The following is a 12,928-nucleotide window of genomic DNA, read 5'->3' as shown; positions in this document are numbered from 1 at the left end:
ACAACAACCCCCGCCCGCAGCCTGAACGTGCCATCCCTTTAAAAGGTTTGTTTCCGATTTTTTTTCTTGTGTGTGTGTGTTCGTTCGCGCAAGGAAGTTTTCTTTTTCCGCTGCTCCTACCAGTTGTGTTTTTCATTAATATCTTTTCCCGCTCCCCCCGTCCACCGTGCACCATTTTTACGTGCGAGCCATACGCGAATGCTTGGCGCCCTTCCGCTCGCAAACAATTGGCAGTTTTCGTTGGGCAGGATATGGAAAAAATCAAACGATGACATACGCAAACGCTCTCGCCCACCGAAGCAAATTTGCCTCACATTTCCCCGTGGGTGGAGGAGTTGTGCGTGTGTGTGTGTATGCTTTTACTTGATGCCCCGCGTGTGGCGCATCGACTTTTGAGGTAAGGATTTTTTGTTTTTTTTTTTTTTGCTGCTGCTTCGACTGAATTTTCACCCGCGGCAGACGCTTAGAATGCTTAAGCGATTCAGCGTGAAGGTGTGTTCGTGTGGGTGTGCTATTTCTTGTTGTTTTTTCTTCTTCTTTTGTTTTGCTTCTGTTTCTAGGGCACGTCCACACCCCACGGTACCACACGGTCGAACGGGGACGGGGGAAAATGCCGGAGCGATTGTACCGATACACACACACACCTTTAGTTGTAGAGTAGAAAAAGGGTCCGCGTGCACGGCCGGAGCATATATTAGCGCCCGGAATTATGCAAAGCAGATCAGCCTTTTTGACAGTTCATTTGTGCGGGCAGACAGTGTCAGTTCGTGGGTGGTTTAACGCTCACTAAACGGTGCGCAGTGTGCTTGCACTATATCATCGTTAAAGTGTTTCGCTTTTGACAATAATACACTGAAGTGTGTGTAGCTGTAAGCGTTGAGGAAAGTCTTTAGTAGACAAACCACTGTTTTCTAGTTGGTAAAGCGTTAAATTCAAAGATCCGCTATGCGTATACGACGATTTCCATATTTCTCGGTGGGTACACCTAAATTGGAAAAATTCGAGCAGCTGCTCGAATTTCGTATTTTACTTCCAATCTACTTAGCTTGAGTGTAGCTATCGAATAAAGTATAGAATGTTTTTCGAGCAACTCGAAAACTGCTCGAAAACTGCTCGAAAACTGCTCGAATGTAAGGATAGAGCTAGTTGGGCTGTGCATTTTCGCACCACTTTAGTGTCGCAAGACAGCGCCAGTCTCATCGCGTCGTAAAACTGGGTAAACCGAAACGTTAAAGACATCCTTACAGCGCCCATTTCCGCTTTATCTATCTGTCGGACATTCGTGCAGTAGCACTCCAGTTTGAGTGCACAATTTATACTCTTTAGCTTTAGCACGTTACCCGCCTCCTCTCGCTCGCTGTTTGCCTCACCCCCCTCCCCCTTTATACCATGCCCAAATTGACCTGAATTCCCGATCTGCTGACACCCGCGGATGGGTTGTTCGTTTTCGCCGCCCCGCACCGTGCTGGGAACATTGACGAGGCGAAAGATTGATGCTCCCCCGAGGAAAGAAGGATACGTGACTCCACTCGTTTGCCTCGTGTATAGCACGCCACCCCTCCCCTCAGCACAGTGCGCCCAAACAAATGGGATCCTTAAGGACACCATCAGCACGATTCCACACCAAAAAAAAAAAAGGGTCACCTTGCCCCTCCATCACATCCCCGTGCTAACAGCGGTGGGTAAATAAAACTGACGCTTCCTTACTGCTGGCACGGCAAGGGGCGTTCGAGGGGGGGGGGGGGAGCACCTCGCACACGTTCGCTGTAAGTCAATAAATCGATCCAATTTCCACCTCAAAATGTTGGTGCGCCATTGCGCTTGCATTCCAGCGCGCTCGCCCGCCCATTCGCGCAACCATTCGCATCAGTCATTCCCCCCCCCCCCCCCCACAAAAAAAAATAAACCTTCCCGAATTGTACCTAGCAAAACGAGACAAGAAAGAAAAGCTTCACCCGAAACTTACCTTGAATTGTTTCCGAATCCGCGCTGTTCCTCCTCCTGTTTGGGCGCGCTTGTCACAGGATGGCAGGACACTCGTCCGCCCCGCTCCCGACACCGCTTCGGCTCAACCACTCACAGACGCCCACCCACCCAACACGCACAAACACACACACTGACACACGGCACGGTTCGCTTTTGACGCGCGCGTGTTGATTCGATTTCGTGCACACGGCGACCTCCTTCTGCGCTTCCCGCTTCTTGTCGCTGGAGCCACACGTCGTACTTACTTGCCCTTCCCGCACCGGGAGCTGCTCGGGCAGGGGCGCATCAAGAGTTGAAATCCAATTATGCTATTATCTGACCAGCCGGGCGCTGGCTTGATTTCGCGTCGGTCGGTAGCAGCGTCAAATTTTACACCGGGCCAGGAGCCTGTTTTTCCATCATTTTCTTTTTTCTTCTTCTCTTCGGTTGGCGCTGCCGCCACGCGCTCCGTAGACGCGGGGAGCACTTTTTTTTTTAAAACGGAATTAAAACGTTACACGAAAACAAACGAAAAATCATTTGAAAAAAACCGAGCCGGCGGCCCCAGCTTGATCACATTGCCTGGATGGAGGAGAATAGGAGCAGCAGATGTAAACGATTAGCGATAGCTACGCAGAGAGCAAGGACACCCCCCCCAGGAAATGTGTTGCACTTTTGGGGTCGGGTTGGGTTTGGACCGTTTTCGATTCACAATTCAATGCTGCTTCCTGCTCTCTCTCTCTATCACTGTGGTGAATGACACTATGATGAATTATTGCAACGTAGACAGTTTGGCGTGGTCCAGGCAAGTTCGGTTGATTGTTGCTGCTGTCGCCTCGTCTCCCTCCTCCGCGTGCAGCCACTCGGCGCCCGTCCCCGCTCGGTACGTTTGTGGTTTTGCCTGCTTGGCAAAAGCAAATACGCTCACTGGTGTTTTGATGTGGGAATTTGTCGCTTCCCGCACGCACTTTTGCACTGCCAAAAAAAAAAAAAAGCACTCGAACACTGTTCACACAGTTTCACGCACGGGGATCAAACAATTTTTGGGTTTTCTCTGCTCCGAATCAATTCACGAGTGCGTGACTTTTTTTAAAATTATTTTTTTTTTAATATTTTGTTTTGCACTATTTTTTTTCTTCTCTCGTTCACAACTTTTCCCACTCCCACTTAAGCACCACTTCGTTTTGATGATGTTCGGCGCATCGGCTTAAAATAACTCACTACACCTTTTTTTCCCTTTTTGCCGTTGCTGTTGGTGATCTGAACGGCAAAAAAGCACACACATACACAAAAAAAAAAAAAGAACAAAATTCGTCGTATTCCGGCAACACCGTTAACAATGCAAACGAGAGCCACACGCACCACGAATGTCAAGGAAAACTGTTTTCTTTTCTCTGTTCTCTATGCTGTGAAGCAAATAATACAAGAATAATACGATGAAGAAGATGTAGAACATTGCGACGGTGACAAATAGAAGATGAAAAAAAGACAAACGGCAGGGAAAACACACATTTTCTTGCCCTGTCTGCCGCTGCCCGTACAAAGTGAAATGAACTCTCTTAAAGCAAAAAAATAAAATAAAAAAGGAAAGGCCGGCCACTACCATTACTACCAAAAAAAAAAAAAACACTCCTCTCGCACCCTCCTCGTTTTGGGGTGTGGGTGGTGAGAATGGTTCACGCGTGTGTGTGTATTTTTCCTTTAAAAAAACTAGAAACTCGTGAAGGCGTTCACGCGCGCGCGCTTGCAGTTCCCCCGGAACGGTTTTGGCGATTTTAGAAATATTTTCTAGCGCGGGGTTGCGTGGGTTTTTCGTTTGCTGTCCCGATTTGTCATCCAGGCTTCTTGCAAGTCCCATTTTGTGTTGCCTTTGCGTACTTCCAGCGCCATAATTAGGCAAAGTGCCGTGACGATTGCTTGCCGTGCCGCAAATCGGGGCCACCAATAAGCCACCGCACCGTTGAGACGTTATGAACTGCACTGAGCCGTTCGAAGGGACGCTGGTGGCAGGTTTCCGCTCGCTGCAGAAGAACTACAAAGCACAAACGCAGATCGGAACGGGAAGTAGAGAAGCAAATGGGAGCAAATTTTAGTCTCCATGCCATCGCTATTTGTGCGTGAAGAGCACTGCAAAAACCAAACAAAATGGGTCCAAACGAGACACCAAAATATAAACAAATGTATGCTCGATTCGTGACACGTTTTCTTCTTCACCGCAAACAAAGGGAAGGGAAATAGAGCCACACGCCAAACGGTGTCACAGGTTTGCTGGCTGGCTGGCTGACTGGCACGTGCTTTTGGGCTACTTCAGTGTGTTGGCGGGGGTTTTAAAGAGATTTTTCCCCTTTTTACAGGAGCACGAAGTTTCCTTTGCCATATAAACAGATTTTTTTTTCATAAAAAAAAGAAATATCCTCTTGAGCCAGTCAATTTTTTGGGATTGCAAATTTTCTGCAACTCAAGCTTGCAACATTATTTTTTAAAACGCTTCAATTCGCAACGCACAACATTCTATGCCAAGAAATAAATTGTTTTAAAAATATAAAATCAAACGTCACTTTGCTTGTAAAATTTGCTGTGCAAAAATCCGAAAAATAAAAACTTATTTTTGAAGGGTAAAAACAAAAGCGTATACAGCGCTTCCCCTTCCTACGAGAGATAGTAGGATAGCGCAAGGACACAAAGGACACACTGGGGGAGCGCGAGCCGCAAAACCACAAACGTCGCGACACACACACACACACACACGACTTCACGCTACGGACAGGGAACGGCGGCGAGTGTTGACGCGCTGGGAGGGCGACGAGGGGCGCCTTTTGATAGTAGTGGATCCGTGGCCCGAGCAGGACATTTTTGATAGCAGAAGTAGGAAGAGCGATCGAAAAACGTGGCCGCTATTTCGTTTGGTTTGTGCAGCCAGAACTGCAACTGCACAAACGGAAAACAACACAAACAGCACAGATTTAGCTGCATTCGAACGGGTGCGGGTTTCCTCGACACTTCACAATTGCATTTGCTCAGTTTCTTTCTTTGTGTCTTCTTGTGCTGGTTGTTGTTTGTTAGCAAGACCCTTGTTGGTGGTCAAACGAACAGCACTGCACAGCGATTTGCATTTTTTTTTCTGTTGCACTTTCCACGTGCGTCGTTTGCACTCTTGGCGACAAAAAAAGAGAACAGCATCCGGCACCAACACCCACACTCACAGACACCAGCTCGAAACACGTGCTGGCAAGATTATGCTGGCCAGTTTCTTTGGCGCGTTGGCGCGACACTTCCGGCAGTAAACCATTTATTTATTATTTTCTGTTTGTTTGCCCGTTGCACGTTTGATACATTCACATTGCATTAATTCTTTTTATTAATTCACTCCAAACTGCACGGCTTAGCAACGCACCAACACGCACCAGCTTTGCCGGTTTTTGTTTTGTTTTCATTTTATTTTGGCAAATCAAAACACTGCACTGCAGGCAAACCGTGAGTTTTCTTGGGGGGAAAGAGAATTCTAACAACAAAACTCACACCGTTTGTTTTGTTTGCTGGCTTGTTTGCCTGTTCCACGATGCCGAAAGGATACACTGCGCGCTTTCGTGCGATACAAATCGTACATTAGAACATTTGGCACACACGCTAGAAAGGACCAAATAATCCACGCTGACGCACGCACACACCCACACGCACACAAACTAATACACACCTTCCACACAGCGGAGAGGGAGCAAACGCCACGACAGTTTCGTGCTGACTGAGCTGCGTTCCGGGCTGCCCACTGCGACAAACCCACCATTTACTCACACACAAGCAGCGCGTTCGGCGGCTACCCCGTATGCCCTCGGTGCGGCAGTAAACGCGTGTGTACAGCGCGTGAGGCTGTTGTTTCACGGGGTCGAAGCAAGCGCAAGCGTGTGTGCGAGAGAGCGGTCGTCGGTGCGGACGACCGGGAGGGGGGCCAGTTCGTTCTGTTGCGTATACACCGAAGCGCTGCGGCGACGCGCGTGAGCGAACCGAACCGAAAGCCGAACCGCTCGAAGGGCCCGAAACTCGAATGCCCGAGAACCCGAAGCTGCAAATGCTGCCCTTCGCACGCCGCCACCGCCGGCCGACCGACCGCACCGGGCCGTGGCCGGCGGTGCTTTGTGCCGCAACAACACCACGCGTACCGAACTGTGTGCCGGTGATGACGGTGGGTGGACAAATTTGCTGTGGTTTTGCTTGAAACGAAATGGGCAACAGCATGCAAAAGAATTGCACTTAGAAATAGGAAAATGGGAAATGAATAGACAGAGAAATAAGGAGAGAGAGAGAGATATATAAATAGAGAGAGAGAGAGAGAGAGAGAGAGAGAGAGAGAGAGCGAGAGAGAGAGAGAGAGAGAGAGAGAATGAGAGAAAGGAAAAGAGAAACAGAACAGTTAGCAGAAAAAAATAACTTCCAAACTGTCAAACCTGATCGCTTAACATCATACAACAACAAAGTGCAACAAACAAATACAAAACACTTACAATTAATAAAAACATGAATATATCAGACATGTGATAAACGATACATAACATTTCATTAATAAAAAAACAACAAAGAAGTATAAAAACAGAGAAAGGAGAAAAGAGTTACAGAAAAAAGGAAAATACTAAAGTTAATAATAAATAAATAAAGAGCAACATTTGAAGAGATAATGAATGATAAATGCGTTGCAAACAAACAGAGCGCCCTCTCCCAATTGATCACAGTAGAGATACAAGTTGTGAGCAAACTTCACAAAACCAGATTTGATCTCTTTCCTTGCGTTGTACATGACCAACCACTTACGCTGTGCACTATACGGTCACCTCACGCGTTTGATGCAAACATGGCAATAAAAAGATAAGCCTAACGCTGGGAACGATTTATAGCTTGCTATCGATACATCGACCTGCTGGGTTTTGTTTACAGTTTGAATTGGATTGTTTTATTTTTTTCTACACAAAAATATATTTTTATCAGTTGAATATGTCTGAACAAGTTTCATGTAGAAGAAAAATTAGTTTCTACATTTATCTTTAGTATAATTTTTTTTACCCCGTTGCGATTGTTTTGTCCCTGCATCCCTGCATAGTACAACGGCATCGTACTGCCACAGACAATGAAGCTGCGATACAGCGGACAGTGCGAAGACGCTGTGTGGATGGTTTTGGAAAAGCATCGACCGGTTTGCCCTCTTCGCTTCGCGCTGCCTTTCCTTCCCCAGTGCGTGTGACCGTAGCACAGCGGCTATCGCCGAAGTCGAGCCGAAGTTTGACATGCGCGTGCCTTGCGAGGATCTCGGTGTACCGTTTCGGACGGGGCATACACTCTGCCTTGACGTTCGGACACGAGGAACGTGTGTTTAACGCTTACTGTGTGACACGGCCGTGTCCCGTTCGGTGCGCTCCAGCGCAAACAGAGAGTGGATGGATGGAAACAGAGATAGGAACAGAGTGAGTGAGAGAAAGAGAGCGAGAGACGTGGCGTATAGCTGTGGAGCGAACTCTGGGTAGCTAAATGGGTGAAATTTTGACCACCGTCAACCAGCACGGATGGCCACGGTGCGCCTCCTCGGTGCGCAACAAAACGTGCCGTGGCATGTGTTGCACGACTTTCTGTCGCACCGAACCGGATTGTACCGCGCGCGCTACACCACGATGATTATGAAGTTGTCGAAGGATCGTGTTAGAGTCCCTTGTCTGGCGGGCGGTTAATCTTTCTCCGCAGGCTAAGACAACGGGGCAAAAGAGAATATGGAAAGAAAAAAATGTTCTCGCACACACACACACGAGACCTTTTTTATTATTTCCTGCGCTCTACTCCGGTTTGGCGATTTGCGCGACAGCGTTGCCTCGGCTTTGCTCCGTGCAGAAACGCTAGTACGATACATGATGGTTGGTCCCTGCTTTTTACACCTCCGGGGCCGGCAGAATGGATTCCGCGCGTGAGGGGTTAATTAAAACGAGTTTTTATTGTATCGCAATGGCAGGTTTATTTTATTGGTCTTCTTTTTTTGTACGCTGTCTCTCTCTCTCACACACGCACACACTATTCTGTGCGTTGCTTTGCCCTTCTTCGTGCGGGCTTAGCTTAGGTTTGCTTCATGGCTTAACGCACCGAAGCTAACAAAAAAAAAGCGCTGGAAGCAAAGAAGGAAACAAAACACACATTCGCACACGAGACGGCCCTGCGTGAGACTGCGCCAGGAAGCATGTGTAAAATTAATCTCCACAACGCGTTTGCACCAAGCGTGTGCTCTCCCTGTTGGCTTTTGGCTTCTTGCGGTCCCGACTTCTTGCGGCACACTCGAGGCAATAGTGCCTTGCTGCAGCCGCCCGTTCGCGTAGATGCAGGCGTGTTAAAAAGAAAGAGTAAAAAAAAAACACACACACGACAAAGCAAATAAATGAAGAACCAAACAAAAATCAAACCAACCTGCAACCTCTTGCCAAGTGCTGCTGCAACTTGGGGTGCTGGGAAAGATATCCCCGTTTTGGTCACACCCGTGTAGAGTGGGTCGTAAATAAAAAAGCCAACAGCAAACGCACAACAAAAACGCGAAACCACACTGCGTTAGCGTACGCAGGTTCCGAGCCTATATCTTATCCCGCCGCATTCACTGCATCTTGTTGTAACGCGAAACGAATGCGAACACGTAAAGATGGTACAGACAACGAGCCCATTTGTTTGTGAGAGAGAGAAAGAGTCCATCATGGCCCTGATATCTAGTGGTTCGATTCTGCGGCAGTGGTAAGGACCTCCTCCCGAGGGCGCGAGTCGGGTGTCGGCTGTAATTCGAGCGCGCACTGTGTGTTGGACTGTAAAATTGGTTTCTAATTTTTTGTTCGGCTGACGATCCAGAACCTTTCTTTTTTCCCACCACAAAAAAAGGCCTGGAACGGACACGCCTCCGCGTTACAATGGGTATGGCGCCGAGGCGAGAAAGCGACAACCGGAGAAAGGGCCAGCCGAAGCATGGAGCTCAGATCAGGCCTTTTTTTCGTTAATTCTTACCCGACCCACTTCAATCATCGGGAAGGGCTCGTACATGGTGACAAGTGGTGCATTTTGGTGCATCCAGATGAGGCCGATCGTTCCCTCCCGGGCTGTTTTACATAGAAGGCGAGAATTGAGCTGCTCTTTAAATGTGAAAAACAGATTGATTCTTTACAGTTTCCTTATATAGCACATCGCTCCCAAAGAGTTGAATATTGTATTAAGTGGCATTGAAGATACATCGTTACTCCGGGACGGCCTGAAGTTTGTGACTTTGGACAGTGAATGTTTCTGCTCATGCGGGCTATATATCACTCCCATTTCCCACAACCCACAAATAATCGCAACAGTCACCGAATGGCACAAAACAAAACAGAAAACGCAAACAGATCGACAAAGTATCGTGTTGCACATAAAAACTGATGTCCATAAAAACACACAAACACACACACACACAAACACCTCCGTTGCATCTTCTCACGCCGCGATGACCACGAGGGCGCTAGTGAAGAAGATCGCAAAGCCGCAAAACGACACCAACACGCGCAGATTTGACCGATCGGACGCGCGTAGTGTGTGCGCGTTCGCTTTTGACACCTCTCTGTGCGAACGGTCACTCACCTGATCGGTGGAATTGAAACGCTTCATAAATCACAACAAGCTGACGAATGGTCAGTTTACGGTCGCCGATAAAAAAAACTAACAAGCTATCATCCACACAGTCGCTCTCCGGTGACACCTGGGATCGAGTCAGGGTTTGGATATTAACTTGCAGGAGATCTGATCCTGAGTACTGGGCTGATGAAGGACAAGGTGGATTATCTTGATTAAGTTCTGCAACAATAATGTGGTTGTATTTTGTGCGAGAATAAAGAGAATTCGATTCTCAGGAGAGTCATTCCAACAGTGAAGTTTATCAAGATCAGTAAGTGTTTTGTTGCATTATATTAGGTGGTTTTTATGTGTGAAACAATAAGATGACAGAAAATCACACAAACACAAACACACACACACACACAAAAACACACACACACACACACACACACACACACACCACACACACACACACACACACACACACACACACACACACACATACACACAAACTCTCCTCACCATTAGGTTTTTGGTGGCGAGATTTGAACCTACGCCTCTGAGCATTTCCGTTTTATGCATGCTGCTGTGAACGATTTTACTATCCAGGTGGCTACTTAAGATCCATTAATAAGCGGGAATAAACGATGCAATGGAAGCAATTACCTCCAGCTAAGTTTGACAACACAATCAGCCTCGCTTCATAAAACTAAACGCTTCAATTGATTTTGTACAATAACCCATGAAAGAACAATAAAAAAAAAACGAACACATTCCATCACATCATAAAGCCAAAACGCTACAAGCGAAACATTTTGTTCCCAATTTCCCGGCGCGCTGAGATAATCGGTGCATTTGTTTCTTGCCGCCCTCCCTCGATGCCTGAAGAACGTTCCCCTTTCCGCGCCCAGCGCGGGCTGTGAAACGTAATCTCCGCGCGAGGGAACGCGCGATAAACGAGATCCCGGGACGGCAGTTAGCGGTTGTGTGACAAGGCAAAAAAAAAAGAAAACCATTCGAAGGACTGATCTTCCGAGCCTCCGGTACGGCCCTCCAAGGTGTCGAATTGAGCAATTACAGTTACAGCACAGAAATCGGAACCGGATCGGAATGGTTTATTGCGCGAAGGTATCGCTGTACGGCGCCCTCGAGGCCTCTGCCCGCTATCTAATCATCGCCGACGATTGCTTCTTGCTGCTCGCAGCAAACAACGCACATCCGGGGATGCGCAGGCCCTCGGAATCGGTTTTGGGCTAGGTTTATCAATCGCTGCACAGGCTGCAGCGTTAGGCGGCTGTTTTTTTGTTGTTGATGAAATGTTCTCAACTGCGCTCTCAGCAACGATTCTGGAGAAAGAAAAGAAAACACACACACCCTGGAGTGTGCAGCAGGGGTGTCGTAAAACATGTGGCCGTATACGACGACGACAACAACCAAACGGATCTTCAAGGAGAAATAGAGCAGAAGAAGAAGAGGAAGAAGTAGAATAACATGAATAAAACAAAATATCACGCAACATTCCGTGGGGTGCAGGGCAGCGACTGCTGGATCAACCGGAGAAAACTAAAGTACACGGGAGAGATCAACAACACTCGCAGACAAACCTTGGGATGAGTTGGGACGGAGGAGAAGGATGCCACGGGACCGACACATGTGGCCGCGGTCTGCTTTTCGCCCAGGACCGCAACCTTCCCGGGCCTGGTCTTCGTAGAAAGAATCGGATCCCGGGACCGTATTCTCGGTGTGCACGGTGTCCTAGCCTGCGCGACAGCCGTTCGGGGTGGTGTCGTCGGCAGGGTCTGTGTTGTCTCTTGCTGCTGTTGTTGTTGTTGTTATTTTTCCATCCTTTTTATTCTGTTTCCCTACGCCTTGCACTCTTCTTGCGCAATCGAATGCAGGGTATGGGTGTGTTTGTGTCTACCGTCAGAAATGCGTCCTTGCGGGGCATTTGGGCCCGCTACAGAAATGAATGCAGAGAGCATTCGTTGTCTTGATGCCGTGGCAGTGTGGTAAAGCGGACATATAAATCCTTTGCAACGCACCACACGCTCTTTCCCGAGACATTGTTTTTACCCTTTTTTCGGGAAAGTGCCGGGACGCAGCGGCATCGCCTGTCTGGAAGATGCCTGAAAAACACACGAGCAAGAGGAGGTAATATAAACAATGATAGCCAAACGATTTTTTTTTCCTTCAACAGTTGTGGGATACTTGTGTCACTGTTAACGCTTAATGGCAGGCACCAAAGACTTGTGTGCGACTGTGGTTGCTGTGAAGATCATTCAAAATTTGTTAGATAGTTCTTAAGTTTCTGTAGAATTCTTCACATTCCTTACAACCGGTGGCGTAATCGTTTGGACCCCGCTTTAGTATAACACTATATTCTTCTCTCCTCCCCAGTCCAGGCTCATAAATCGGCGCTGTACGCTGATAAAGAGAGTGAGCGGCCGTCAGCTGGTGTCAATTGGCCGTACAAAACGGAGGTTTTCAAACAATCGCACAGTCTGGTGGAAATGGGAGAACGAAACCGAAACCTTCGCCCCGAATGTCCTTCTGGTTAGGTGGGACCTTGCACCTCTATTCCCACAAGCGACGCCTAATTGAAGCGAGATCCTCCTGCTTTTGGGCACGGTGATTGATTCGATTCGTCGGGTGGATTGTGTGAGCGACACCAACGAGCCCAATCAGAGCCTGTGTGTGTGTGTGGCCGTGTCTCACGGGACCGTTCAATCAACTGTGGATGAAACTGTATCGATGCTCGGGTTCTTGGGTGGCTGGACAAATTCCAGAGTAATGTGAATTGGAGCGAGACATTCAAAACATCTTTTGAAGGAGGTCATGTCCAGATGGCAGAGATGCACACGACACGGAACACTTTTGGAGACATTTTCCTTGGCGGAGTCTTCTTCGGGGTTGGGTTCTTATTGGAGAAAAGCTTCACTCCAGGCGAGCCTAAAACATTGTTAACATCCTACGAGCACATATGCTCATTGTTGTCTGCGTGCTCATCAGAATAGCTCCAAAGCCTCATAAAGGCCGCTGTATGACGCCTGCGGGCATCAATATTTGAACAGTTAACGGCAAGCGGCAAATCCACCGGCCAATAACTAAGCGAACCATCCGGTCCGGGCAGATTAGGCAAAGTGTCGTTCCGTTTCATTGCTTCCCTTCCCATCGCCGTGGTGCTGCGTGGGTAAGGTAAGAGAGAAAGGGAAGAATGTTCTCAACCACCATAACCGTACCTTACCGAAACTTGTCTCATTTCAAAGAATGTAAAATCAATCGAACAAGCGCTCATCCTTTCCAGCGCCGGCAGGTCGCGTGCCAGGGGCAGCTTTCGCGGCTTACTCGGGCCGGTAAATTGCGCGGTTGTTCAATT

The 12,928-nt window shown here is 48.0% G+C and overlaps 1 protein-coding gene across 1 annotated transcript in view; it reads right to left on the bottom strand.

The window, feature by feature from the left end:
• The window catches only part of LOC121587937 (irregular chiasm C-roughest protein-like), a 68,948-nt gene extending 63,251 nt beyond the window's left edge, over nt 1–5,697 (bottom strand). Inside the window, 2 exon segments of the mRNA XM_041905306.1 lie at nt 1,967–3,225; nt 5,660–5,697. The gene's annotated coding sequence lies outside the window, so the exon portion shown is untranslated.
• Between the last annotated feature and the right edge of the window lie 7,231 nt (nt 5,698–12,928).

Source organism: Anopheles merus, chromosome X (genome assembly GCF_017562075.2).
Source record: "Anopheles merus strain MAF chromosome X, AmerM5.1, whole genome shotgun sequence".
Lineage (NCBI taxonomy): Eukaryota > Metazoa > Arthropoda > Insecta > Diptera > Culicidae > Anopheles > Anopheles merus.
The sequence above is the reverse complement of the archived record's forward strand: the minus strand, read 5'-3'. Positions and strand labels throughout refer to the sequence as shown.